Raw genomic sequence first — 17,786 nt, 5'->3', positions numbered from 1 at the left:
TCTGGGACAACGTGGCAGGAGGATCACAGAGATGTTGGCTTTGTTGGACCTGCCCAGCTCTTCACTTCTTAGAGCTGTGTGCTTTGGGCGTGTGTCTGTCACAAGGGGCCAGGTGGTCCCGTTTTACTGACGGAAAGTGCAGCCCTCCGGGTAGCCACTTAGAAAAGTGTGGGACGACTCATCCAGACCTGGGACGAACACAGCCTCTGCACGGGACTCCAAGGCTGATGGAGCCCCTGACAGATGGCAGCCGTGGGAGAGGGGGCAAGGGCTGCCACAGGCAGAGGAGCACGAGCGAGAAGAGGGCCCCAGGTGCGCTGGAGGCCAGGTGTGCCCCAGGCCAGGCGCACAGGGACAGAGGCAGGCAGGGGCGCGGGAGGGGGGAGTTGGTGAGCTGGGTGTGGAGGCAGGCCCTGGGCAGCTACCGAGGGCTTTGGATAAAGGCAGGACATGAAATATCTGATGTTGGGAAATGGAAACAGGGTTCCAGGGACAGGTGGACAGCCGTGGTCCAGGCCGCAGCTCTAAAGGCAAGCGGTAGAGGTGGGCATGAGAAGGAAAGTTCGGGGGAATCCTGCGGACCGAGCCAACACCTAGAGCCCAGGGAGACGGGTGGGCTGAAGGTGCGGCCCTGGGCCCAGGGGTGTTGTGTTGGTCAGCTCTGCATTAAAGGGAGAAAGGTTTACACTGGTTCATGGTTTCAGATGTGTCAGCTCATAGCCGGTTCCAAGGCCAAAACAGCATGACCGAGGAAAGCTGGTGTTAGGGGTTGGGAATGGTGAAGGTGGTGCAGGTGGAGATGGTGCTGTTGGGGTGGAGATGGTGGTGGTGAGGGCGAAGATGATGGTGGAGGTGGTAAGGTGAAGATGGTAGTTGTGGAGGTGGTGTGTGTATGTGTGTGTGTGTGTGTGTGTTTACATGTGTACATGCGCCATGCAAGGCTGAGATGCCTGACTCTCCCTGCATGCTCTGTGAGCTAGCATTGCCCACTGGGGCCAGAAACCCGGCAGAGACTATGGAGGTGAGCTGTACCCTGAGAGCTCTCGGGCCTGGAGGAGGCGTGGAGCCCAGGACACCGCTGCTCCCTGGGAAGCAGCAGAAACACAGCCTCCTGCTGCTTTGCTTGCCTCTGCTCTGCTGGGCCTCAGCTTCACGCTGGAGTCTGCGTTGTCTGTAAGCCAAAGGCCTCTTGTCCAGAGCACGCTGGCATGCCACGCGTGCTCAGCAGAGGCATGCTGGGGACTACTGAGGTGCCAGGCCCTGTCTCTGCACGAGGGGCTCAGCAGGAAATGGCATGGAACCTGCCGCCACCCTCCGGGGCTTGGCATTCGGTGGAGGACAAGCCCGTGAGCAGTCCGCAGGCAGACTTGGTGAGGTGATGGACAGAACCCTCGGGGACATACTCCCTGGAGAGGTTTATTAGGCGATCGGGGCATCCAGGCAGAGGGAGCTGCACCTGCAAAGGTCCTGCAGCCCAGAAGAGGAAGTGGGGCCCAGAGAAAGGACATCAGTGACCTCCCCACCCGTGGACACGGCCACGCTATGCAGGAACTCCCCTATCCTGAGAGATGACAGCAGGCAGGTCCCCAGGAACCCAGGGCCACCTGCACTCTCCTGCCCTCCAGCCAACCCTGAGGCCCCTGCATCTCAGATTCATCCACCCTGGTCCCCTCCCTCTCCTCCACCTGAGCCAGGCTGCCCAGCTCACACGAGGACTATGCCAGTCTTCTGACAGGTCAGCTCACTCCTCGGAGGCCCCTGGCTGCGCCTCTGTCCTCGGGCTTTGCTGATGACACCCAGGAGTGGGTTTAGTGGAGGGGCTCCCAGAACCATTGCTCACCAGGCAGCCAAGACACACTGACCTCACCTCTGTGAGCCTCAGTTTCCACACTTGTCCTCTGCAGCTAAGGAGAGCACAGCCTCATGGGGATGGGGGCAAGAATGAAGGGCATGAGTCAGGCGTGGTGGCGCATGCCCTTAATCACAGCACTCTGGGAAGCTGAGACAGGAGGATCACAAGTTTGAGTCCCATCTACACTACATCTTTTATAAAGAGCTTGGGATGTGGCTTAGGGCGGAGGCTCTGGGCTCAATCTCCAGTACTGAAGGAGAAAAAAAAGCGGGGGAGGCTGGATGCAGGTGATAGCCCTCCCCCAAATCCTCATGGGGACGGTACCAGGTGATAGTGCTCTGACACCAGCCCAGGCACAGTGGCCTGGGTCAACGCTACTCCTCAGGGACGCCCCTCAGCTCCTCCAACCACGGCCCTCAGGGGACCTTTCCTGGTTGTCACTGGACCCCAGCCAGTCTGACCTCAGTGCAGGGCCATGGCCCTGAAGGCCCGGTCTCCCACAGGACGGACTGGTCCCGCACCCAGAAAGGCTAATCCCCGTCCTGCTAAGGCCAGGACACCTCACACCACACTACGGGCTGCGGAGGAGAGGCAGGTGTCCCCTCCTGGGCCGATGCTCTCCAGGTACTTGGCTCTCTGCACTGGTCCAGAGGCAACACAGGCAGGGTTTAAAAATAGTGCTACTGCACTCACTTAATCCAGCGCAGGAGAGAGAAAGAACACACAGTCTGTATGAGCAACCCGAATCAAAAATAAATGAGGCAAAAAAGAGTCTCCCAAAATAGTGCGGCTTTAGCGGCACAGCCTGAGTCGCGCGGCCAGCTGTCCTCAGCTCTCTGCCGCGAGCAGCATCACAGAGCTGCTGGAAGACGTCTTTGCAATGCTTACTCCAGAAGAGATTAAGCAGACCCACCATCTGATGAGAAACCAGAATTACCAGCAAGTAAAGCAAGGCATGGGACACTCAGGGCACCCAGGGAGGGTCCCCGGCTTCACTCCTCATCCCCGTCACCCCTGTGAGCAGCGTGGGGGTCAGCTGGCCAGAAAGTTCCTCTCTGACTTTGAAGGGCTCCCCTTCCAGACGTAGATGTCCCCACAGAGAGACAAGGGTATGGCCTGGGCATACGTGGAGGCCAAGCTACATGAGAGCAGCAAGGTCCATGGGCATCATAAGGATTTACACTTGTCTGAATTGTAGTATGATACACGTTACCTTTTTTATGTGATAGATCAGGGTCAGCCCAAGAGCCAAATCTGGCCCACCACTTGTTTTTATAAAATAAAGTTTTATTGGGACACAGCCCCATCCTATCATTTACAAGTTGTGTCTGGCTGCTTTTGCACTAGCTGCAGAGCCTAAAGTGTTGGAGCCATGCTGGGCCTGCTGGGCCTTGGTCATATGCTTGAGCATCCTAGGGCAGCATCTTGTCCACTAACAACTCCTAACGCTGGGGGTTTTGTTTGGTGGCATTTTTAGCATGCTGATGTTGACTTACAGCTTTAGAACTAAGCGTTGTTTGCAGGAAATGAAAAGATAGGGGCTGGGGATTTAGCTCAGCGGCACAGAGCCTGCCTGGCAAGTGCAAGGTCGTGAGTTCGATTCCTGGTACCGGAAAAAACAAAACAACAACAACAAAAAAGATACTCTGTGGCAAAGAATCTCTTCTAACCAGGACATTTAGCTGATGCTTAGCTGCGTAGCCACCTGTGCAGGGAGACTTACGCATCCCACCGTAAGCACCCACCTGCCACCTGCATGTGACATTGGCTGTCAGAGTGACAGACGCCCGGGACCCCAGTAGGGTGCCACCATCCCTGCTGTGTTCCCCAGCCATCTGAGAGGAACAGACAGGCCCCAGAGAGGACCTTGCTCTTAGGCGTCCCTTTCCCTGCAATGGGCTGATCTGTCCCTCAGCTTCCATGACTCATGGAGGAGCTATTTCAGACCTCAGGCTATGGCAACACATCCCCCGCCCCGCCAGTCTTCAACAGGATTCTTCAATAGATCATAGTCTAGTACTAAATTAGATTCGGCCTTTTTACTTGGGCTGTCTTGAGAATTTGGAGATTTTGCATAAAGTGTCGGTGGGACGCTGCTGCTCACACAGCAACACCACACACGCTGACGCTGCTATGCACCTCCTGCAGGCAGAAGCCAGCCGGGGCGAACACACCTTCAGCGCCCGCCTTGCTCCCCCAGAGGAAGGTTTTGAACAGGGCCAGCCTGCACACTGCCGATCAAGCCTGCTGAAACAGCCTGCCTTCTGGGTATCAGTTATTAGAGTGGATTAGTGTGCCAAATCCCCGGAGAGAAGGCTGTGATCTCATAAGAGAAGACCTAGAGAATCCCTAAGCTGACCGGAAAGACGGCAAGCCACAGAAGACAGCTGAACCCACAGGATGAATGAAAATCCAGGGACCGAGAACACGCGTGGAGACAGTGCCGAGAGCTTCCTACAGGTCGCCCCACCTCCTTGAAACACAGAGGTACAGACCCGGAGTCGGGCCCAGAACACAGAGAGGGCTGCGTGGTGGGGAGACGGGGCGCGGGGAGAAGGGGTGGGACTCAGCGAGGGTGTGTGGCGCAGAGCCAGGCGTTTGGGTGCCTGGACGTGAGGCTGTTCGTGGAGAGGAGCTGTACCAGCCGGGGAGCTGCAGCCCTCCGCCTGAGACCAGGCGGTCTCTGTGGGCAGACTGGGCTGTGGGCAGCACAGTCTCTCTGGCTGTGGAAGTCCTCGACCTCCCGTGGTTTGGGAAATGGTTTTCATCCTCACGATGGGCTGAACTGAGTGTCAAATGCACACTCAGCTTAAGGACGTCTTAGACTATTGTGGGCTGCTGCTGCTGGGGACGCAGCCCCCTCGCAAGGTGAGGAGCCTCTGGACTCGTCCCTGTAGTATGAAAGCAGTACAGATAGTGGCCGCATGTCTGTGTCCCCCCACTGTGCTGGACCACTGTGAGGTCCAAGCCCTCACCTCCTGTGCGGTGGCATTGAGAATGGGACTTTCGCGAGGCCCTCGGGACCAGAAGAGGGGTGAAGGGAAGCCCCACGATGGGAGCTGTGTCTTTATAAGGAAGGCCAGGGCTCTTTCTCTGCCACGCGAGGACCCAGCAAGAAGGAAGCTGTCTACAGACCCAGGAGAAAGGCCTCACCCAAACTGAGTCCCACAGCACCTTGACCCAGCACTTCCGGCCTCCCAACCACAAGGAGTCACCGTCTGCTCTGCAAGGGGCCTGTCTCTGGTGTTTCCTTACGGCCAGCGTGACTCCATACCGACAGAACTTCATTTAGACGCTGAGGTTTCCTCCTTTTGGCTTTTTTCTTCTCCCTGTTTAACTGTAAAAACCGCCCTTGGCTTGGGGGCTTCAGAAAACAGGCTGGGCTCAGCCTCCGGGCCCCGGCAGTTTGCTGATAGCTGTCCACTGTCTGAGGCCAAGCGCAGAATCCCCGGCTTCACTCACCCCACGACGGCAGTGCAGGGTACTGAATGGCTCTGGGTTCTGGGTGCCTCTGCCATTTCAGGAGACGCCTCTAAAAGAGCTGGATGTGAGTGATCCAGAAAGGGGCTGCAGCGAATGCTGTCCGCCTACCAGCCGGCTGACCTCGGCCTCAGCGCCCTTGTGCAGTGGGCATGGCCACCGAGGCTGCCTGCAGGAGCCTGTGTGATGGCACTGTGAAACACTGTACAGCACGTTAGGAACCTGGAGGGAGAATGGGGAAAAGCAAGGCTGTCTGCTCTCAGGAGCAATGTGGGGTTGGAAGGGGCGGCAATGCCAGAGGTCCTCAGGTGCTGACAGACTGTCACACTGCAGGGGGACCCAACTGGTTCCTTGTCTCCAGAGACCAGTGGTGGGTCCCACAGCAGGAGCTGTGAGGAGGTGCATCCCACATCTGCAGGCAGAGGCCTTTTGTCTTCTTGTCTGCCACCTGTCCCCAGGGCACTCTTCTCCCTGGAGCCCCCAGGGCGCTGGAGATGCGGAGATGCAGCAGTGCTAGGACTGACCCGAGAGACTGCGCGTGCTCCAGAGCCCCATCCTCGGCTCCCATCCTCAGGCTCGGAGGGTCTGGGCCGTGGAAGCCGCGTCCTATTGGTGGCTTTTGGGGCAGGTGACCCCTTCACAGTGCGGGCCCAAAGGAATACAAGCGACATCAAAGCAAATGTATTCCGCACTCGCTCCCTACATAGAAAAATCTGGAAGTCGGGAGAACCACGCTAGGGCCCCACTTAGCAGGAAGCGCCGAGCAGTCCCAAGACCAGCCTGGCCTGCGATGTCTCTTCGGTTCACTCAGGAGGACAGTGTGCTGCAGCCCAGGCCCCCACCCAGCCAGCCTTGAGGCCCCAGCAGCGCTCCTGCTGGAAACACAAGCAGAACTGTACGCGGCCTCCTCCACCAGGCAAGAACGTCCCCTTCCGCCAGGAGTGCGGGGCTTTCTGGGAGCCCCACCTGTAGGACCCGGCTGGAGAGGGTGTCCGAGGCCACCTCAGCTGAGACTGACCGGTGACAGCTGGGACACTCGGCAGACCTCCCTGCCAGGTTTACTGCTCTGGCTCAGATGCGTGTCTACGTAAACGCAGAGGTGGCACTGCTGGCTGGTTAAATGAAGTCTGTGCTTGCCTTCTGATTTGTTTATTGTGGTAAAAGACACGCGAGACAAAGCTTCCCAACTTAAGTGTACAGCGGGGATGTTGACGGCACTCGTGCTGTGCAGCCATCTTCCCCGTGCACCTCTGTGCCTCATTTCATCCTGCAGAAGTGACTCTCCATCCCCACCAAACACTTCCCCCCGGCCACCGGTACCCCTGAGCACTTCCTGTAAGTGGAGCTACACTGTGTTTACCTTTCTGTGACTGGCTCAGGCCCCTCAGCCTAAGGTGCTCTGGGATACGGTAGCAGGTGCCACAACGTCTTTCTCTTCATGAACAATATTCCATTGTATGGATATGCCACAGTTGGTTTATTCATTCAGTGATTACTCATCTATCAGTGGACACTCAGCCTGTTTGCTTTTTAGGTCTCTAACACTGCCATGAATGCTATGAGACATTGTGTTCATAACATACTGCCGGAAGTGACATTGCTGGGTTCCGGGGCAGATCCGTATTTATGTTTTCTTTTGGTTTATTTCATTTTGTTTTGTTTTGGGAGACAGGGTCTCGGCTGTGCAGTTCAGGTTGGCCTTGAACTCATTATGGTGTCTAGCTGACCTCAGACTCTCAGTGATCCTCCTGCCTCAGCCTCCCGAGTACTGGGATTACAGCTGTGCACTGCCACACCCTATGATCATCATGTTCCAGGGGGGCCTGGATGCTGTTTTGCACAGCAGCTGTCCATTTTCTATGCCCACCAACAAAACACACTGCAGCTCCCCATGACATGCTGACACAGGTCCTCTGGGGTCCCTGAAGCAGAAGTGGCATCTGGGTGTGGTTTGGGCCCGCCGCTGCCAGGCCTCGAGTACAGTCTTTGGAGAAGCGTCTGCTCAGGGCCTGGCCCACGTTCTAGCCATGTCACTTGCTGCTCTGCCGAGTGCTGGGCCTTCTCTTTATGTGCTGGATTTCAGCCCCTTGTTGCGTACATGATGAGCAGCGAGGTGTCCCTGACTCTACCGCCCAGCGCTGGACGGCCACCTGCCTCCCTGGCTCCGGGTAACTTTTATTAAAGAGTCGGCAGAGAGCGGAAGAACTTCCATCCACTTCGAGGGCCAGGAGTGGCGCTGAGGTCCGAGGCTGGCCCGTCCTGCCTGACCACGCAGAGCAGCGGGGAGGTTAAGATGCCCAGGTCCCACCAGGCATGGTGACGCCCACCTGGAAGCCCAGCACTGAGGGAGGCTGAGGCAAGAGGAGCACTAGTGCCCCCTGGGCAACTTAGGGAAACCCAAAATTTAGACGGAAGTTAAAAGGACTCAGAGTAGAGCCCAGTGGCAGAGCCCCGACCCGCAGTGGGGCCTTGGGTGTTGCTCCACGTTGGGAGCCTGCATTTTCTGTGAAGCGGTCTTTGCGACGGGGTCGGGGTCGGGTGGCCAGGCTGGGCCCACCAGGAGGGGCCGCCTGCCCTCCGCTCTCTCCCCAGCCTTTCCTCCCTCCTCTTTTCCCCTCCATCCCCCGAGCTCTGCTTTCTTACCTCACACCCAAGCAGTTTTCTCTTCCTTTCTTTCTCCTTTTTCCACCCCCACCCCCCGTCGTCCTGTCCGTACCCGGATCCTGCGGACCCCTGACTAGATGCACAGAGGCTCAGCTGGCTGACTGCCCACCCCTTCCCAGCGCTCCCATCTAGGGCAGGCTGAGCCGGGGCCTCTGTACTGCGCAGGTGCACTGTGCAGGAGCGGGTGGGTGTCCCAGGAAAGCCCTTCCCCTCTCTCTCCCTAAGATGGGGCTCCCCAGCCCCAGGCAGGGACCCCGCCTCTCTGGACACCCCCAGTGGGAGGGCGGGGACTGGCAGGTGCTTCCCTGCCCTGCACTGTCTTCCTGCCCCCCACCTCCTGCCTGAAAGCCAACACACTGCCACACAGCCTGGGGTGTCGGAGCCTTCCCGCCTGAGTCACAGCCCCAGAACCAGAGGCCACACCCAGTACCCCACAGGCCCTGGGGTGCCCAGCTCCCCCTCAGGGCTCTGGCAGCACCACACTGACTTCCTGTTGGGCCTGAGGCCGGGAGGCTTGCTGTGCAGCCAGGGGGTGACTTTGCCTCCTCCTGAGGATGCCAGGAACATGGTCTCGGCTGCCGTTCTGACCCAGGAGCAGGTACCCAGGGTCTCTGGGGTGGTGTAGCCCAGGATGGGCCTTGTATCCAGCGTGAGGGTCCTGGGTTTGCGCCCACAGCCACAGCCTGAAGCCAGGCTGCACCTGCCAGCCCAGGCCCCTTGTGGCCCCACGTAGCTTCCTGTGCAGCTGACCGGGACTCACAGTAGACACACACACGGCAGCCCTGCACCCAGCAGTTCTCCATGCCTTCTGCTTTCCATCCCTGGGGTGAGAGGGGAGACCAAAAGACCCTGGGGTGCCCGTGTCCCTCCCCAGGTGGTGATGGGGGTCAGCAGCTGCCAAGTACCCTGTGAGGCCCCAGGAGAGGTGCAGCCATCTCAGCAGAAGGCTCCAGGCTCACGCCCAGACAGCGGGTGTGATGGGTCCCCATCCCTTCCTGTCCCCGTCAGACTGAGCGCCAAGCCGGGGTGGAAGGCAGCAGACCCCGAAGCCCTTCGCCTCTGCAGTTTAACCCCACTATCTGCAGTGCCGGGGAGAACAGCGGGAGCCCCTGGTGGCAGTGGCTTCCTCCCTCCTTTCCTCTCCGCTTCTCCACTTCCCCCTGCAGGACTCGGGGCAGGGTGTGGTCACCGTGGGGGAGGGCAGGGGAGAGGCCCGGAGCTTCCCCTGCGGTCCAGGGCACAGCACACAGTCTGCTGAAGGGAAGAGCCCTGTGGCCTGAGCACTATGGCGGTTCTGGAGCAGGCGAGGGCTCAGGTGGGGCCCGGGGGAGGATCTCACAGCTCACTCTGAGTCCTGCGGCTCGTACCCCCTGTGCGGCCCCAGGGTGGGGGTGCAGGTGAGCCCTACAGGCCGATGCACATTGCCACCTATGGTCACCAAGATGCAGGAGGGAGCTGGGAGCCATGGCAAGGATGCAGGGCCTCGGCACATACCTGGGCCCTGCACCTGACCCTCAGAGCTCTTTGGAGGGAGGGGGCAGGAAGCATGAAGTCTCGGTGGGGGTGGCTTTTCCCCCCAGATGCAAATCACAGATGCTGGAGGGGGAATGGCTAAGCCAGGACTCTGGGATACCCGTGCTGAGCCCCTAGCCCGTGGTCCGAGCCTCCGTTTCCTTCAGGGAGGGACAGTGGCAGATCCCAAGGCCAGGGCTGTGGCCATCTCTGGCCACAGCCCCCAGGGGGCCAAACCAGGGACAGGGCCTGGGACAGACCTGCGGGCCTGGGTAGATGTTTGTGCGGGAGGGAAGGGTATTTGCATGTCATGTTGGCCTGGGATGTTTTTAGCTGTAATCTTTTTTATTAGTTGATATTCCTTAGACGCGAACATGAACTGTCGTGACCTCGGGCTCCGTATGGGGTTGGTTTGTCGTCTGTTATCAGGAAACCGGCTGTTGAATGTTGCTTTGAAAAGGTTAGGTTGAAATCGTTAGTTTGTGATCTTTCTAGAAAATGTTTAACGAGGCGTTGATGAGATGTGTTATCAAATACTTCGTCCAGTGGCCATGACCCTGGGCTCTGTGGCCAGGTCGGATGCTCCTGCTACGGTCTGAGCCATGTGATATCCTCCCGTTTAGTGTCAGCCCGGCAGGTCTCTGCTCTCCACCCTCTAGCTCAGACCTCCGGAGTTTTGAGGTTCTCTGTAAAAAAAAATCTCAGGGTCCAGCCCACGTCCTTTGTCTCTGGTTCCTTTTGTACTGTTCTCCCTCCAATCTGGGCAAGGTGCTGGGGATGCTGATGGCGTCGTGGGCCAGGTCAACCTCCAGATGCCGCCCTGCCCCTGGGGCATCTTTGTTAAAGAGGGGGGCCCTCTGCTCCATCCCCCGACCCTGGGTACAGCTGACCCCCAGCGCACCCAGCTTAGGCAGGCGCACTTACTCTGACTCAGCAGCGGCGCCTGCGCGGGGAGGAAGGGCGCGTCTCACAGGCTCCCTTCCGCCTCCTGTGGCTTCCAGAGCTCACGCCTCTTCCTGTCTCCGTGGAGCAAAGCACGCCATCAGCGCCCTGGCTCCTCCAGGCTTTGGCCGTGAGGTTGTCACAGCAGATGCTTCAGGGCTTTGCCAGGGACATCCCCGCATTCGAGATGCACCGTGTCGGTTGAGGACTTCAGCTCACTGAGCAGGAGTTTAAATCTCAGCCCCAGACAGTGCACACCTCCTCCGTGCGCCCCACAGCCCCTGCTCATGAGCATCGAGGCCCTGTGCGCCTGGGGGTGAACACCAGTGAACCAGTGAGTCAGTGCGGGGACTCTAGCGTCACTGTAGCTGGCCTCCACAGCGCCCTCTTGTGCCCCTGCTTCTGGCATCCCACGGCCTCCTCCCTCGAGGTACTAGAGCAGGGTCCTTGGTCACATGGCATAGGTAACACTCACAGGTTCATCTCTCTGAAGACTGGGTGACATAGGGACCTGCTTTTGGAGGCGGTGAGCTTGCAGGATGGTCTTGAATTTAGACACAGCCACAGAGAGACCCAAAGGTGCCCCTAGACACTGTAAGCAGCACGGTCCTTCCCGTGCGTGCATGCCTGGTCGTGTTTATAAAAATTAGCCGCCATCTGAGAAAGCAGGATGGAGGAGAAGCCTCTGACAGAAGGGAGAGGCATCCAGGCAAGCAGCACTCGCCATAGCAATCTGAAGACCCCAGGACCTGAGGAACCTGGAACCTCCCAGCCTGTCTCGCAGAGTCACCTGTCCAGGTGCCGCAGTCAGCCACTCTGCAAGCACCACACACAAGCTTTGGGCCAGAGCCTTCCTGCGCCAGGGGCAGCCTCCTCCTGCGACTCATTGTGTGTACCCCGCTCCCCATTACCACCCCCTTTCCTGGACGGAGAAACTGGGAGGATGAGAGGTTTGCAGCGGTCACGGGCCAACAGGTGGCAGAGTTAGGACTCCAGCCTGGGCTGCTCCCAAGCCCAGACCTGACCCCGGCTGCCCTGCCTGTCCCCAGGCACCTAGAGTGGTGCTGCTGGGTCACCCAGAGAGAGAGACGCCGAGCCTGAAAGAGGACGGCGCGTGTGCCATAGACTCAGGCAAGATTTCGATTTAGAGCACAGTGGTCAGAGGCCGGACTCTGGTTGGAGAAAGGTTCCGGCCAGCCCATGTTTCCTGGTCCCCCAGATAGAGGCAGATAGATGGCTTCTCCCCCGCGGTGAGCATCCCAGCCCCGCAGCCTGGAGATCGCATCGAAGCAGCACTGCCCCCTGCAGGGCTGAAGGAGAAGCTCCGTTCACTTCTGTGCGTGACCTGAAGACAGGCCACAGGCCCACGCGCCTTCCACCCCTTCCTGGGGGCCGGCTCTGCCTCACAGGGGTGGCCAGTCCAGGCCGCATGGCCCTTGCACGTGTAGCAGGGTGGTCTGCAGCACGTGTCCCGGGGGGATGGCATCGGTTGAAGGGCAAGACTGGCGAGGGTGGAACTGGCACATTGTCATTCTGTCTTTCAATTGGCCGGTGCAGGTCACGTGACTGCCCAAAAGGCGGGGCCAGTCTTGCCTCGTGCGTGCTTGCATGCATGTATGTGCATGTGTCTGTGTGTTGGGGGAGACCACCAAGTCACCTTCAAAGGACAAGGATTCTGGGAGGAGTAAGGGACTGGGGTCCAGGAGTCAACCCCATTCCTCCTCCTGGGCCGATCCTGTGCCAGCCCAGCCAGCCAGGGCACTGGATAACCAGAGTGTGCTGTCCCCCTCCCAAGCCAAAGCAGAAGGTGTCTTCTGTCATTTTCTGTCTGTTCTCAACTCCTGGGAGCAGGTCTGCTCTTGCTGTGGTTTCCCGGCTCAAGCTGCCCACGGACCCCTCTCCTGGGTACACCCAGTTCCTCTGTCTATGGCCAGGAGCTCCAGTTGGCTCCAGCGGGGCATAGACCCCATCCTGACCGCTGAAGTGGAAGGAAGCAGAGATGGGTAGGGGCAGGGCTAGGAGTCTCCTTGAAGCTCCTACAGTAGCACCTTTTCCCCAAAAACAACCCAGTCATTTATCTAACGGGGAAAGTGGAGTCCTGTAGACCAGGTGCTCCGCTCTGCAGATGAGGAAACTAGGCCCCAAGGAATGAAGTGCCTATGCCTCCTGGTTAGGCTCCTTGCCTGGGTCTGCTGTGACCCAGAGCCTTCTGCAGCACCTGCACATCCAGCCTGTGCCTCCTGCCCTCTGTGTGCGTAAAGGACTTGTCCTCGCCTAAAGGCCTATTGCAGGTACAGCCTTTCCAGTAAACTGCCAACGCCAAGTCTCAGTGCAATCCCAAGCTGCCCCAGGGTCCCGGGGCCCAGAGTGACACAATAGGGGCCCCGGGTCTTCGGTCTCATCTTGACAGAGTGACCAGCGAGGCCCTCCTGGGGCCAGGACTTTGGGTGAGGGTCTGAGCTCTCCAGGAACTGGCTTTGTGTGTCATTCCTATTGAACTCAGCATCTTGTGCCCTCACTAACTCTGCCCTCAGAGCTTAGGTTGGCAGCGCAGTTGGCCTTTCTGGAAAGGCAGCAGTTTCACGAACACCCACACTGAGAGATTGCCCAGGACCCGGACAGTCCCACTGCCCCAGAGGGCCCTTCCTGTGAGTCTTGCTTAATGACAAAGAGGAAACGAGCCGCGCCAGGCCCTGTGCTGCCCTAACCCGTGATCGGCCTAGGCTGCACGTGCAACAGGAAGGCTCCCTCCTGCACCTCCTGCCTGGTGTACGAGGAAGACGCGCCCTGACCACAAAGCTCTGCCTATGTCTGATGGTCAGACAGCCCTCCGGGAGAGTCTGCAGGACAAACACCTGAACCCAATGGAGAAGCCTCAGTGTCGTGAGGGGGGAAAGTAGTGCCAGTGGGCAGGGGGTTGCTTCTGGTTAGGAGCCTTGGTTGGACCCTAGATTTTTTAAAATCTAAAGATCTTGTGGAATAGCTGGAAAATTTGAGTCGTGATGGTACATCAAGTGATGTCAACGGTTCTGACTGAATTAGTTATCTTAGGTCTTATCACGACATTGTGCTTGAAGTGTTCATGGATAAGGTGGAGGAGACTGCGGCCGATTCTCAGTGGTTCGGAATGTGTGCACACGTGTGTGTGTGCATGCTTCTGTGTGTGTGTGCGCGCACACATGCGTGTGTGTGTGCTCATGGAGGGTGGACAGAGAGGGATTGCCTGGAAGAAGATGTAAACCTTTGATGATGAAGGTGAAAAGTTGAAGCATATGTGGGGTGTTTATTGCTCTGCTGTTAACTTCTCTGAAGTTGGAAGTTTCCAGAACCATACACTGCGGGGACAGACAGCGCCTGAGGTGGAGCCCCTGACCTTCGTCGGTCACTGTAGCGTTGCCAGCTGGCCATGCCCAGACTAAGAGCTTGGGTTTATTCAGCATCTTTCCTCTGGGCTTAAAGTTTTTTTCCCATCCCGCTTCTCTTTGATCCTGTGGAAAAGTTCAGGCAGCCTTGGTAAAGGTTCTGAGCTTTGATTTCTCCACAGACAAGTCAGGGAGAGCCGCTCAAAGTCACACACAGATCATGCCGAGATGGGGGGGACTCGGTCTGCCACCTCCAGCCTGGATCCCAAACCCAGTTCACCTCCTACTCTTCCTGGGCCCGGTGCAGTGTCAACGGTTCTGAACCCTGTCCTCCTAAGCCTCGGGGTGTCAGGGGACCCGGGGACACCCAGCTTAGCTCTGCCTGCCTCTGCTTGCACAGTGCAGAGTCGCAGCACCAGCCTAGGAGGTCAGCTCCACAAGGATTGGCCACTTGGTGGGTGCAGTCGCTCCTGATTGGACAGTGGCAACTGCAGAGCCCGGAGGTTGGCTCTGGGCAAGTCGCCCTACGCTGGTCCTGCATCCTGAATGCAAAGCAGAGGCTGTGAGGAAACTTAGCCCCCTGCCCTGGAGGTGGCCAAGGTGGTGAGCCAAGGTGCCAAGCCCTTGGGGATGCTGAGATAGGGCAGTTCCTTGTGACATGGTCCTCAGAGTGAGTCCAGTGTCCACCTGTGGCTGTGAGCTAGGAGCTGACCACTGGCTCAGAGGGAAAGGCAGAGGCTCCGGGCCAGAACCTGAGCAGCTACCAAAGTCAGGGGTCAGAGGGATGAGCAGGAAGCAGCCCAAAGACAGAAGCAGCAGCCAGAGAGTGGGGAGAACCCAGAGGATTTGGGGTCCCGCCGTGGCCCAGTGCCATGGCACCATCAGATGGCAGCAGAGAGGCCCCAGTGGCCTTGGTAAGAGCAGCGTTCTCACTGTGGCAAGGGCAGAGGGTTGCCCAGAACCTGCTGGCTCTGCAAAGAAGAAGCTGCAGACAAGTAGACAATTTTCAAGGAATTCTCCTGTGGAACGGATGATTCTCTGCCATGATGAAGGAAGCAGGCCTAGGAATGGTGTGTTGGGGGCCCTTCTGAGATGGGAGGGACACTAACTCCTCTGAGCTTCGTGAGAAGGACGCACGGGCCAGCAGGATGCCCTTGATGGGCTGTGGCACAGAGCTGGGTGCTCTGGGTGCTGCCCTGTGGGTGGGCCTCAGGGGCTTGGCTCAAGTTGCCTTGTTTCCTTGGGGGAAACAGGAAGCAGCAAAGCCAGTGGGCCAGGAGAGGAGGTGCTGGAGACTGAAGGAGAGGAGCTGGAAAGTTGTCGCCCGGGAGCTGGGGAGTCAGTGGCACAGGGAGGGTCCACACACTGTTCTACAAAGAGCTGGAGAGTAAATGTCTTAGGCTGTGCTGGTCCCAGCCTCTGCTGCAATGACTCAGCCCTGTGGGAAAGCAGCAGGATTCCTCAACAGATGGGCAGGGAGATTGTCGTGCTTTGGGGTTTTGCAAAGGAACAATATAATACAGGACACATATTTTATAAGATTATTTATAATAGTGACCCAAAGAATCATCTACAAGAGAGTGCAGGAAATCTGTCCACACAATATAGAGCAAGAATCCAGCTGAGGGCCTGGATCCCACAGTAAGGCCCTGCATGAGTTCAGCTGAAGACCTAGACCCCTAACAATGCCTCCCACGAGTCTAGCTGGAGGCCCAGAGCCCATGACAATATCTCATGCAGGCCTGTTTTATGGATCTGCGCTGGGCAGGCCCAAAGGTCAGTAGTGGAAACTAGAAAGTCTGTGCCAGCAGAATGAAGGATCTGTGCTAGCAGGCTGAGGGGTCTGCACTGGAGCCAGGAAGCAACACTCAAAGTAAAGACCACAGCTCCCCCGAAAGGTACCACAGCCATCCTCAGCAACAGTGAGGTCCTGAGCTCCTCCGATGATGAGGAAAGCTGAGTTCCCATCAGGAAAGCCAACATGACAATGTTCTCCAAGAGACTCAGCAGTGCACCATCTTCCTCTCCGGAGCCAGGAAGCAATGGTCAAAGTGAGGACCAGAGCTCCCCCAGAGTGAACCAAAGTCATTCTCATTGACAACAAGGTCCCGAGCTCCTCAGAGGATGAAAACAACCAAGTTCATCAGGAAAGCCAGCATGACAAGCTCCTCCAAGAGAACCAACAGCTCCATACAGCTTCTAACACACCCAACAGTTCCTCTCACCTCCCAACAGCCTCATCTTCTCCAGCTCTGCCTCTCATGCTGCTGGCAACAATCCGCAGGCCGGCTTCCCACACCCAGCACCATGCTGGTTTAGTTCAGCTGGGTGTAACAAGCTGACCACCAGTTGTCAGTCCACCACAGAGATGTTCCAATAAAACTTTATTTACAAAAGTGGACGGCAGGCAGGCATGGGCCTGGGGACTCCTGCTGAAGGGCCTGGCCCCAGGCCAGTGGCTTTGCAAGTGTGGGGCCAGGGCCATCAGCACCAGGCTGGGAGAGCTCAGTGAAAAGGTGCACTCTGGGCCCTGCCACATCCGTGGGGTCAGAGACCCCTGGTCCTCTCCCAGCTCAAGTGCATGCTGAGTTTGTGACTTGAGAATTCTGAAAGTGAGCCGCCCCAGAATGCCACCGCTGTGCAGCTAGACCCAGGCAGAGCCAAGGGGGAAGGGTGGGCTGCACCCCCGTCAAAGGCACAGGTGTCTGCTAACCCTTGTGGGACCATCACCCTGCCTGTGGTCCTCCCCCGTGGCTTTTTTTTTTTTATATAAACAGGGAATTGAACCCAGGGTCTTTGCACTGAGTTACATCACCATACTTTTTTAAATTTTTTTATTTTGAGACAGGGTCTCGCTACCTCATGAAGTTCCCCAGGCTGGGCTCCATCCCCCTGCCTCAGCCTCCCAGAGTGCTGGGGTGGCAGGCGTGCACCACTGCACTGGTTGACCTGCACATTTACATTCGTGTCCACCCTGGAGGCTCTCCAGGGACAGGCCCTAGGGACCGCTGTGCTCCCAGCAGGCTGTGCCTGGCACTGCCTGGCCTGGGCTCCGGTCTGCACCGCTCAACCCCGGGGCCGCGCCCGGGGAGGGGACTCAGTGCTCACACCCAGCACCTGCGCACAGAAGGGCTCGGCCGGTGTCCCGTGCACTCAGCAGCACTCCGTCCCCTGGTTCCTGTGCGGCGCGGTTGGCAGTTTGACAACAGCCTCGTAATAGCTTCCGTGAGACAACAGGACCTCATGCTTCGGAGTCACCGGGGAGCAAAACGCGTGAACAGCTAAGGCCTCAGAGGGGAGCTGCCCTCAGGCCGCACAGGGTCCCTCCGCGGGGACTCAGTGGCCCCAGGCCGGGGACAGCAGCCACTCACCAGGGAGAGGCACTGCCTGATGACAGCCCACAGCCTGGGCAGCAGGGCCCTGTCTGTCAGCACCCCGGACTTCGCACAGACCTGAGAATCTGGCCAGTGACTCTGCGCACCAGGAGCCCAGCAGAACCACAGGGAAAACGGGAAAGGTGATCGGGAGCCTCTGGCATCCACCAGGAGCCTCCCTGCAGGCCAGGCCGCTGTGTGGGGCATGCCTAGAGAGACCCGGGGATCCCCTCCCTGCAGCTCAGGAAGAACCGTGGATTAATATCAGCCAAGCATCTGCTACTCTGGTCTTAAGGATTTAAGTGCATTTTTACTTCATTTTATCCTAGCATTCCAAATGAGGTTCCTTAAGGAGATGACCTTGGGCCCGGGCATGGTGGTGCACACCTGTAATCCTAGCACTCTGGGAGGCTGAGGCAGGAGAATCACAAGTAGGAGCCCAGCCCAGGCAACTTAGTGAGATGCTGTCTCAATATAAAAAAGGGCTGGGGTTGTAGCTCAGTGCAAAGGCACAGGCAGCCGTGCCCTCCCTCAGAGACCTGTTATCAGTGGGACTTGAGTCCACGCTGTACTGACCATGGGCTGGAGGAGCCGGCTTCC

At 58.1% G+C, this 17,786-nt stretch overlaps 1 protein-coding gene across 7 annotated transcripts in view; it reads left to right on the top strand.

Annotated features, from left to right (window-relative positions):
- The window catches only part of Kcnab2 (potassium channel, voltage gated subfamily A regulatory beta subunit 2), a 71,677-nt gene that overhangs the window by 14,478 nt on the left and 39,413 nt on the right, over positions 1-17,786 (top strand). The window contains exon 2 of one of the 7 annotated variants that reach the window (XM_013504275.1): positions 4,001-4,339. The exons of 3 other annotated variants lie outside the window; for them this stretch is intronic. The gene's annotated coding sequence lies outside the window, so the exon portion shown is untranslated. 3 more of the 7 variants (XM_013504274.1, XM_013504277.1, XM_013504278.1) reach the window with 3 other exon arrangements.

The sequence above is a fragment of the Chinchilla lanigera genome, unplaced genomic scaffold, assembly GCF_000276665.1.
Source record: "Chinchilla lanigera isolate Chin_1 unplaced genomic scaffold, ChiLan1.0 scaffold00085, whole genome shotgun sequence".
NCBI lineage: Eukaryota > Metazoa > Chordata > Mammalia > Rodentia > Chinchillidae > Chinchilla > Chinchilla lanigera.
This window is presented reverse-complemented; position numbering and strand designations above follow the sequence as displayed.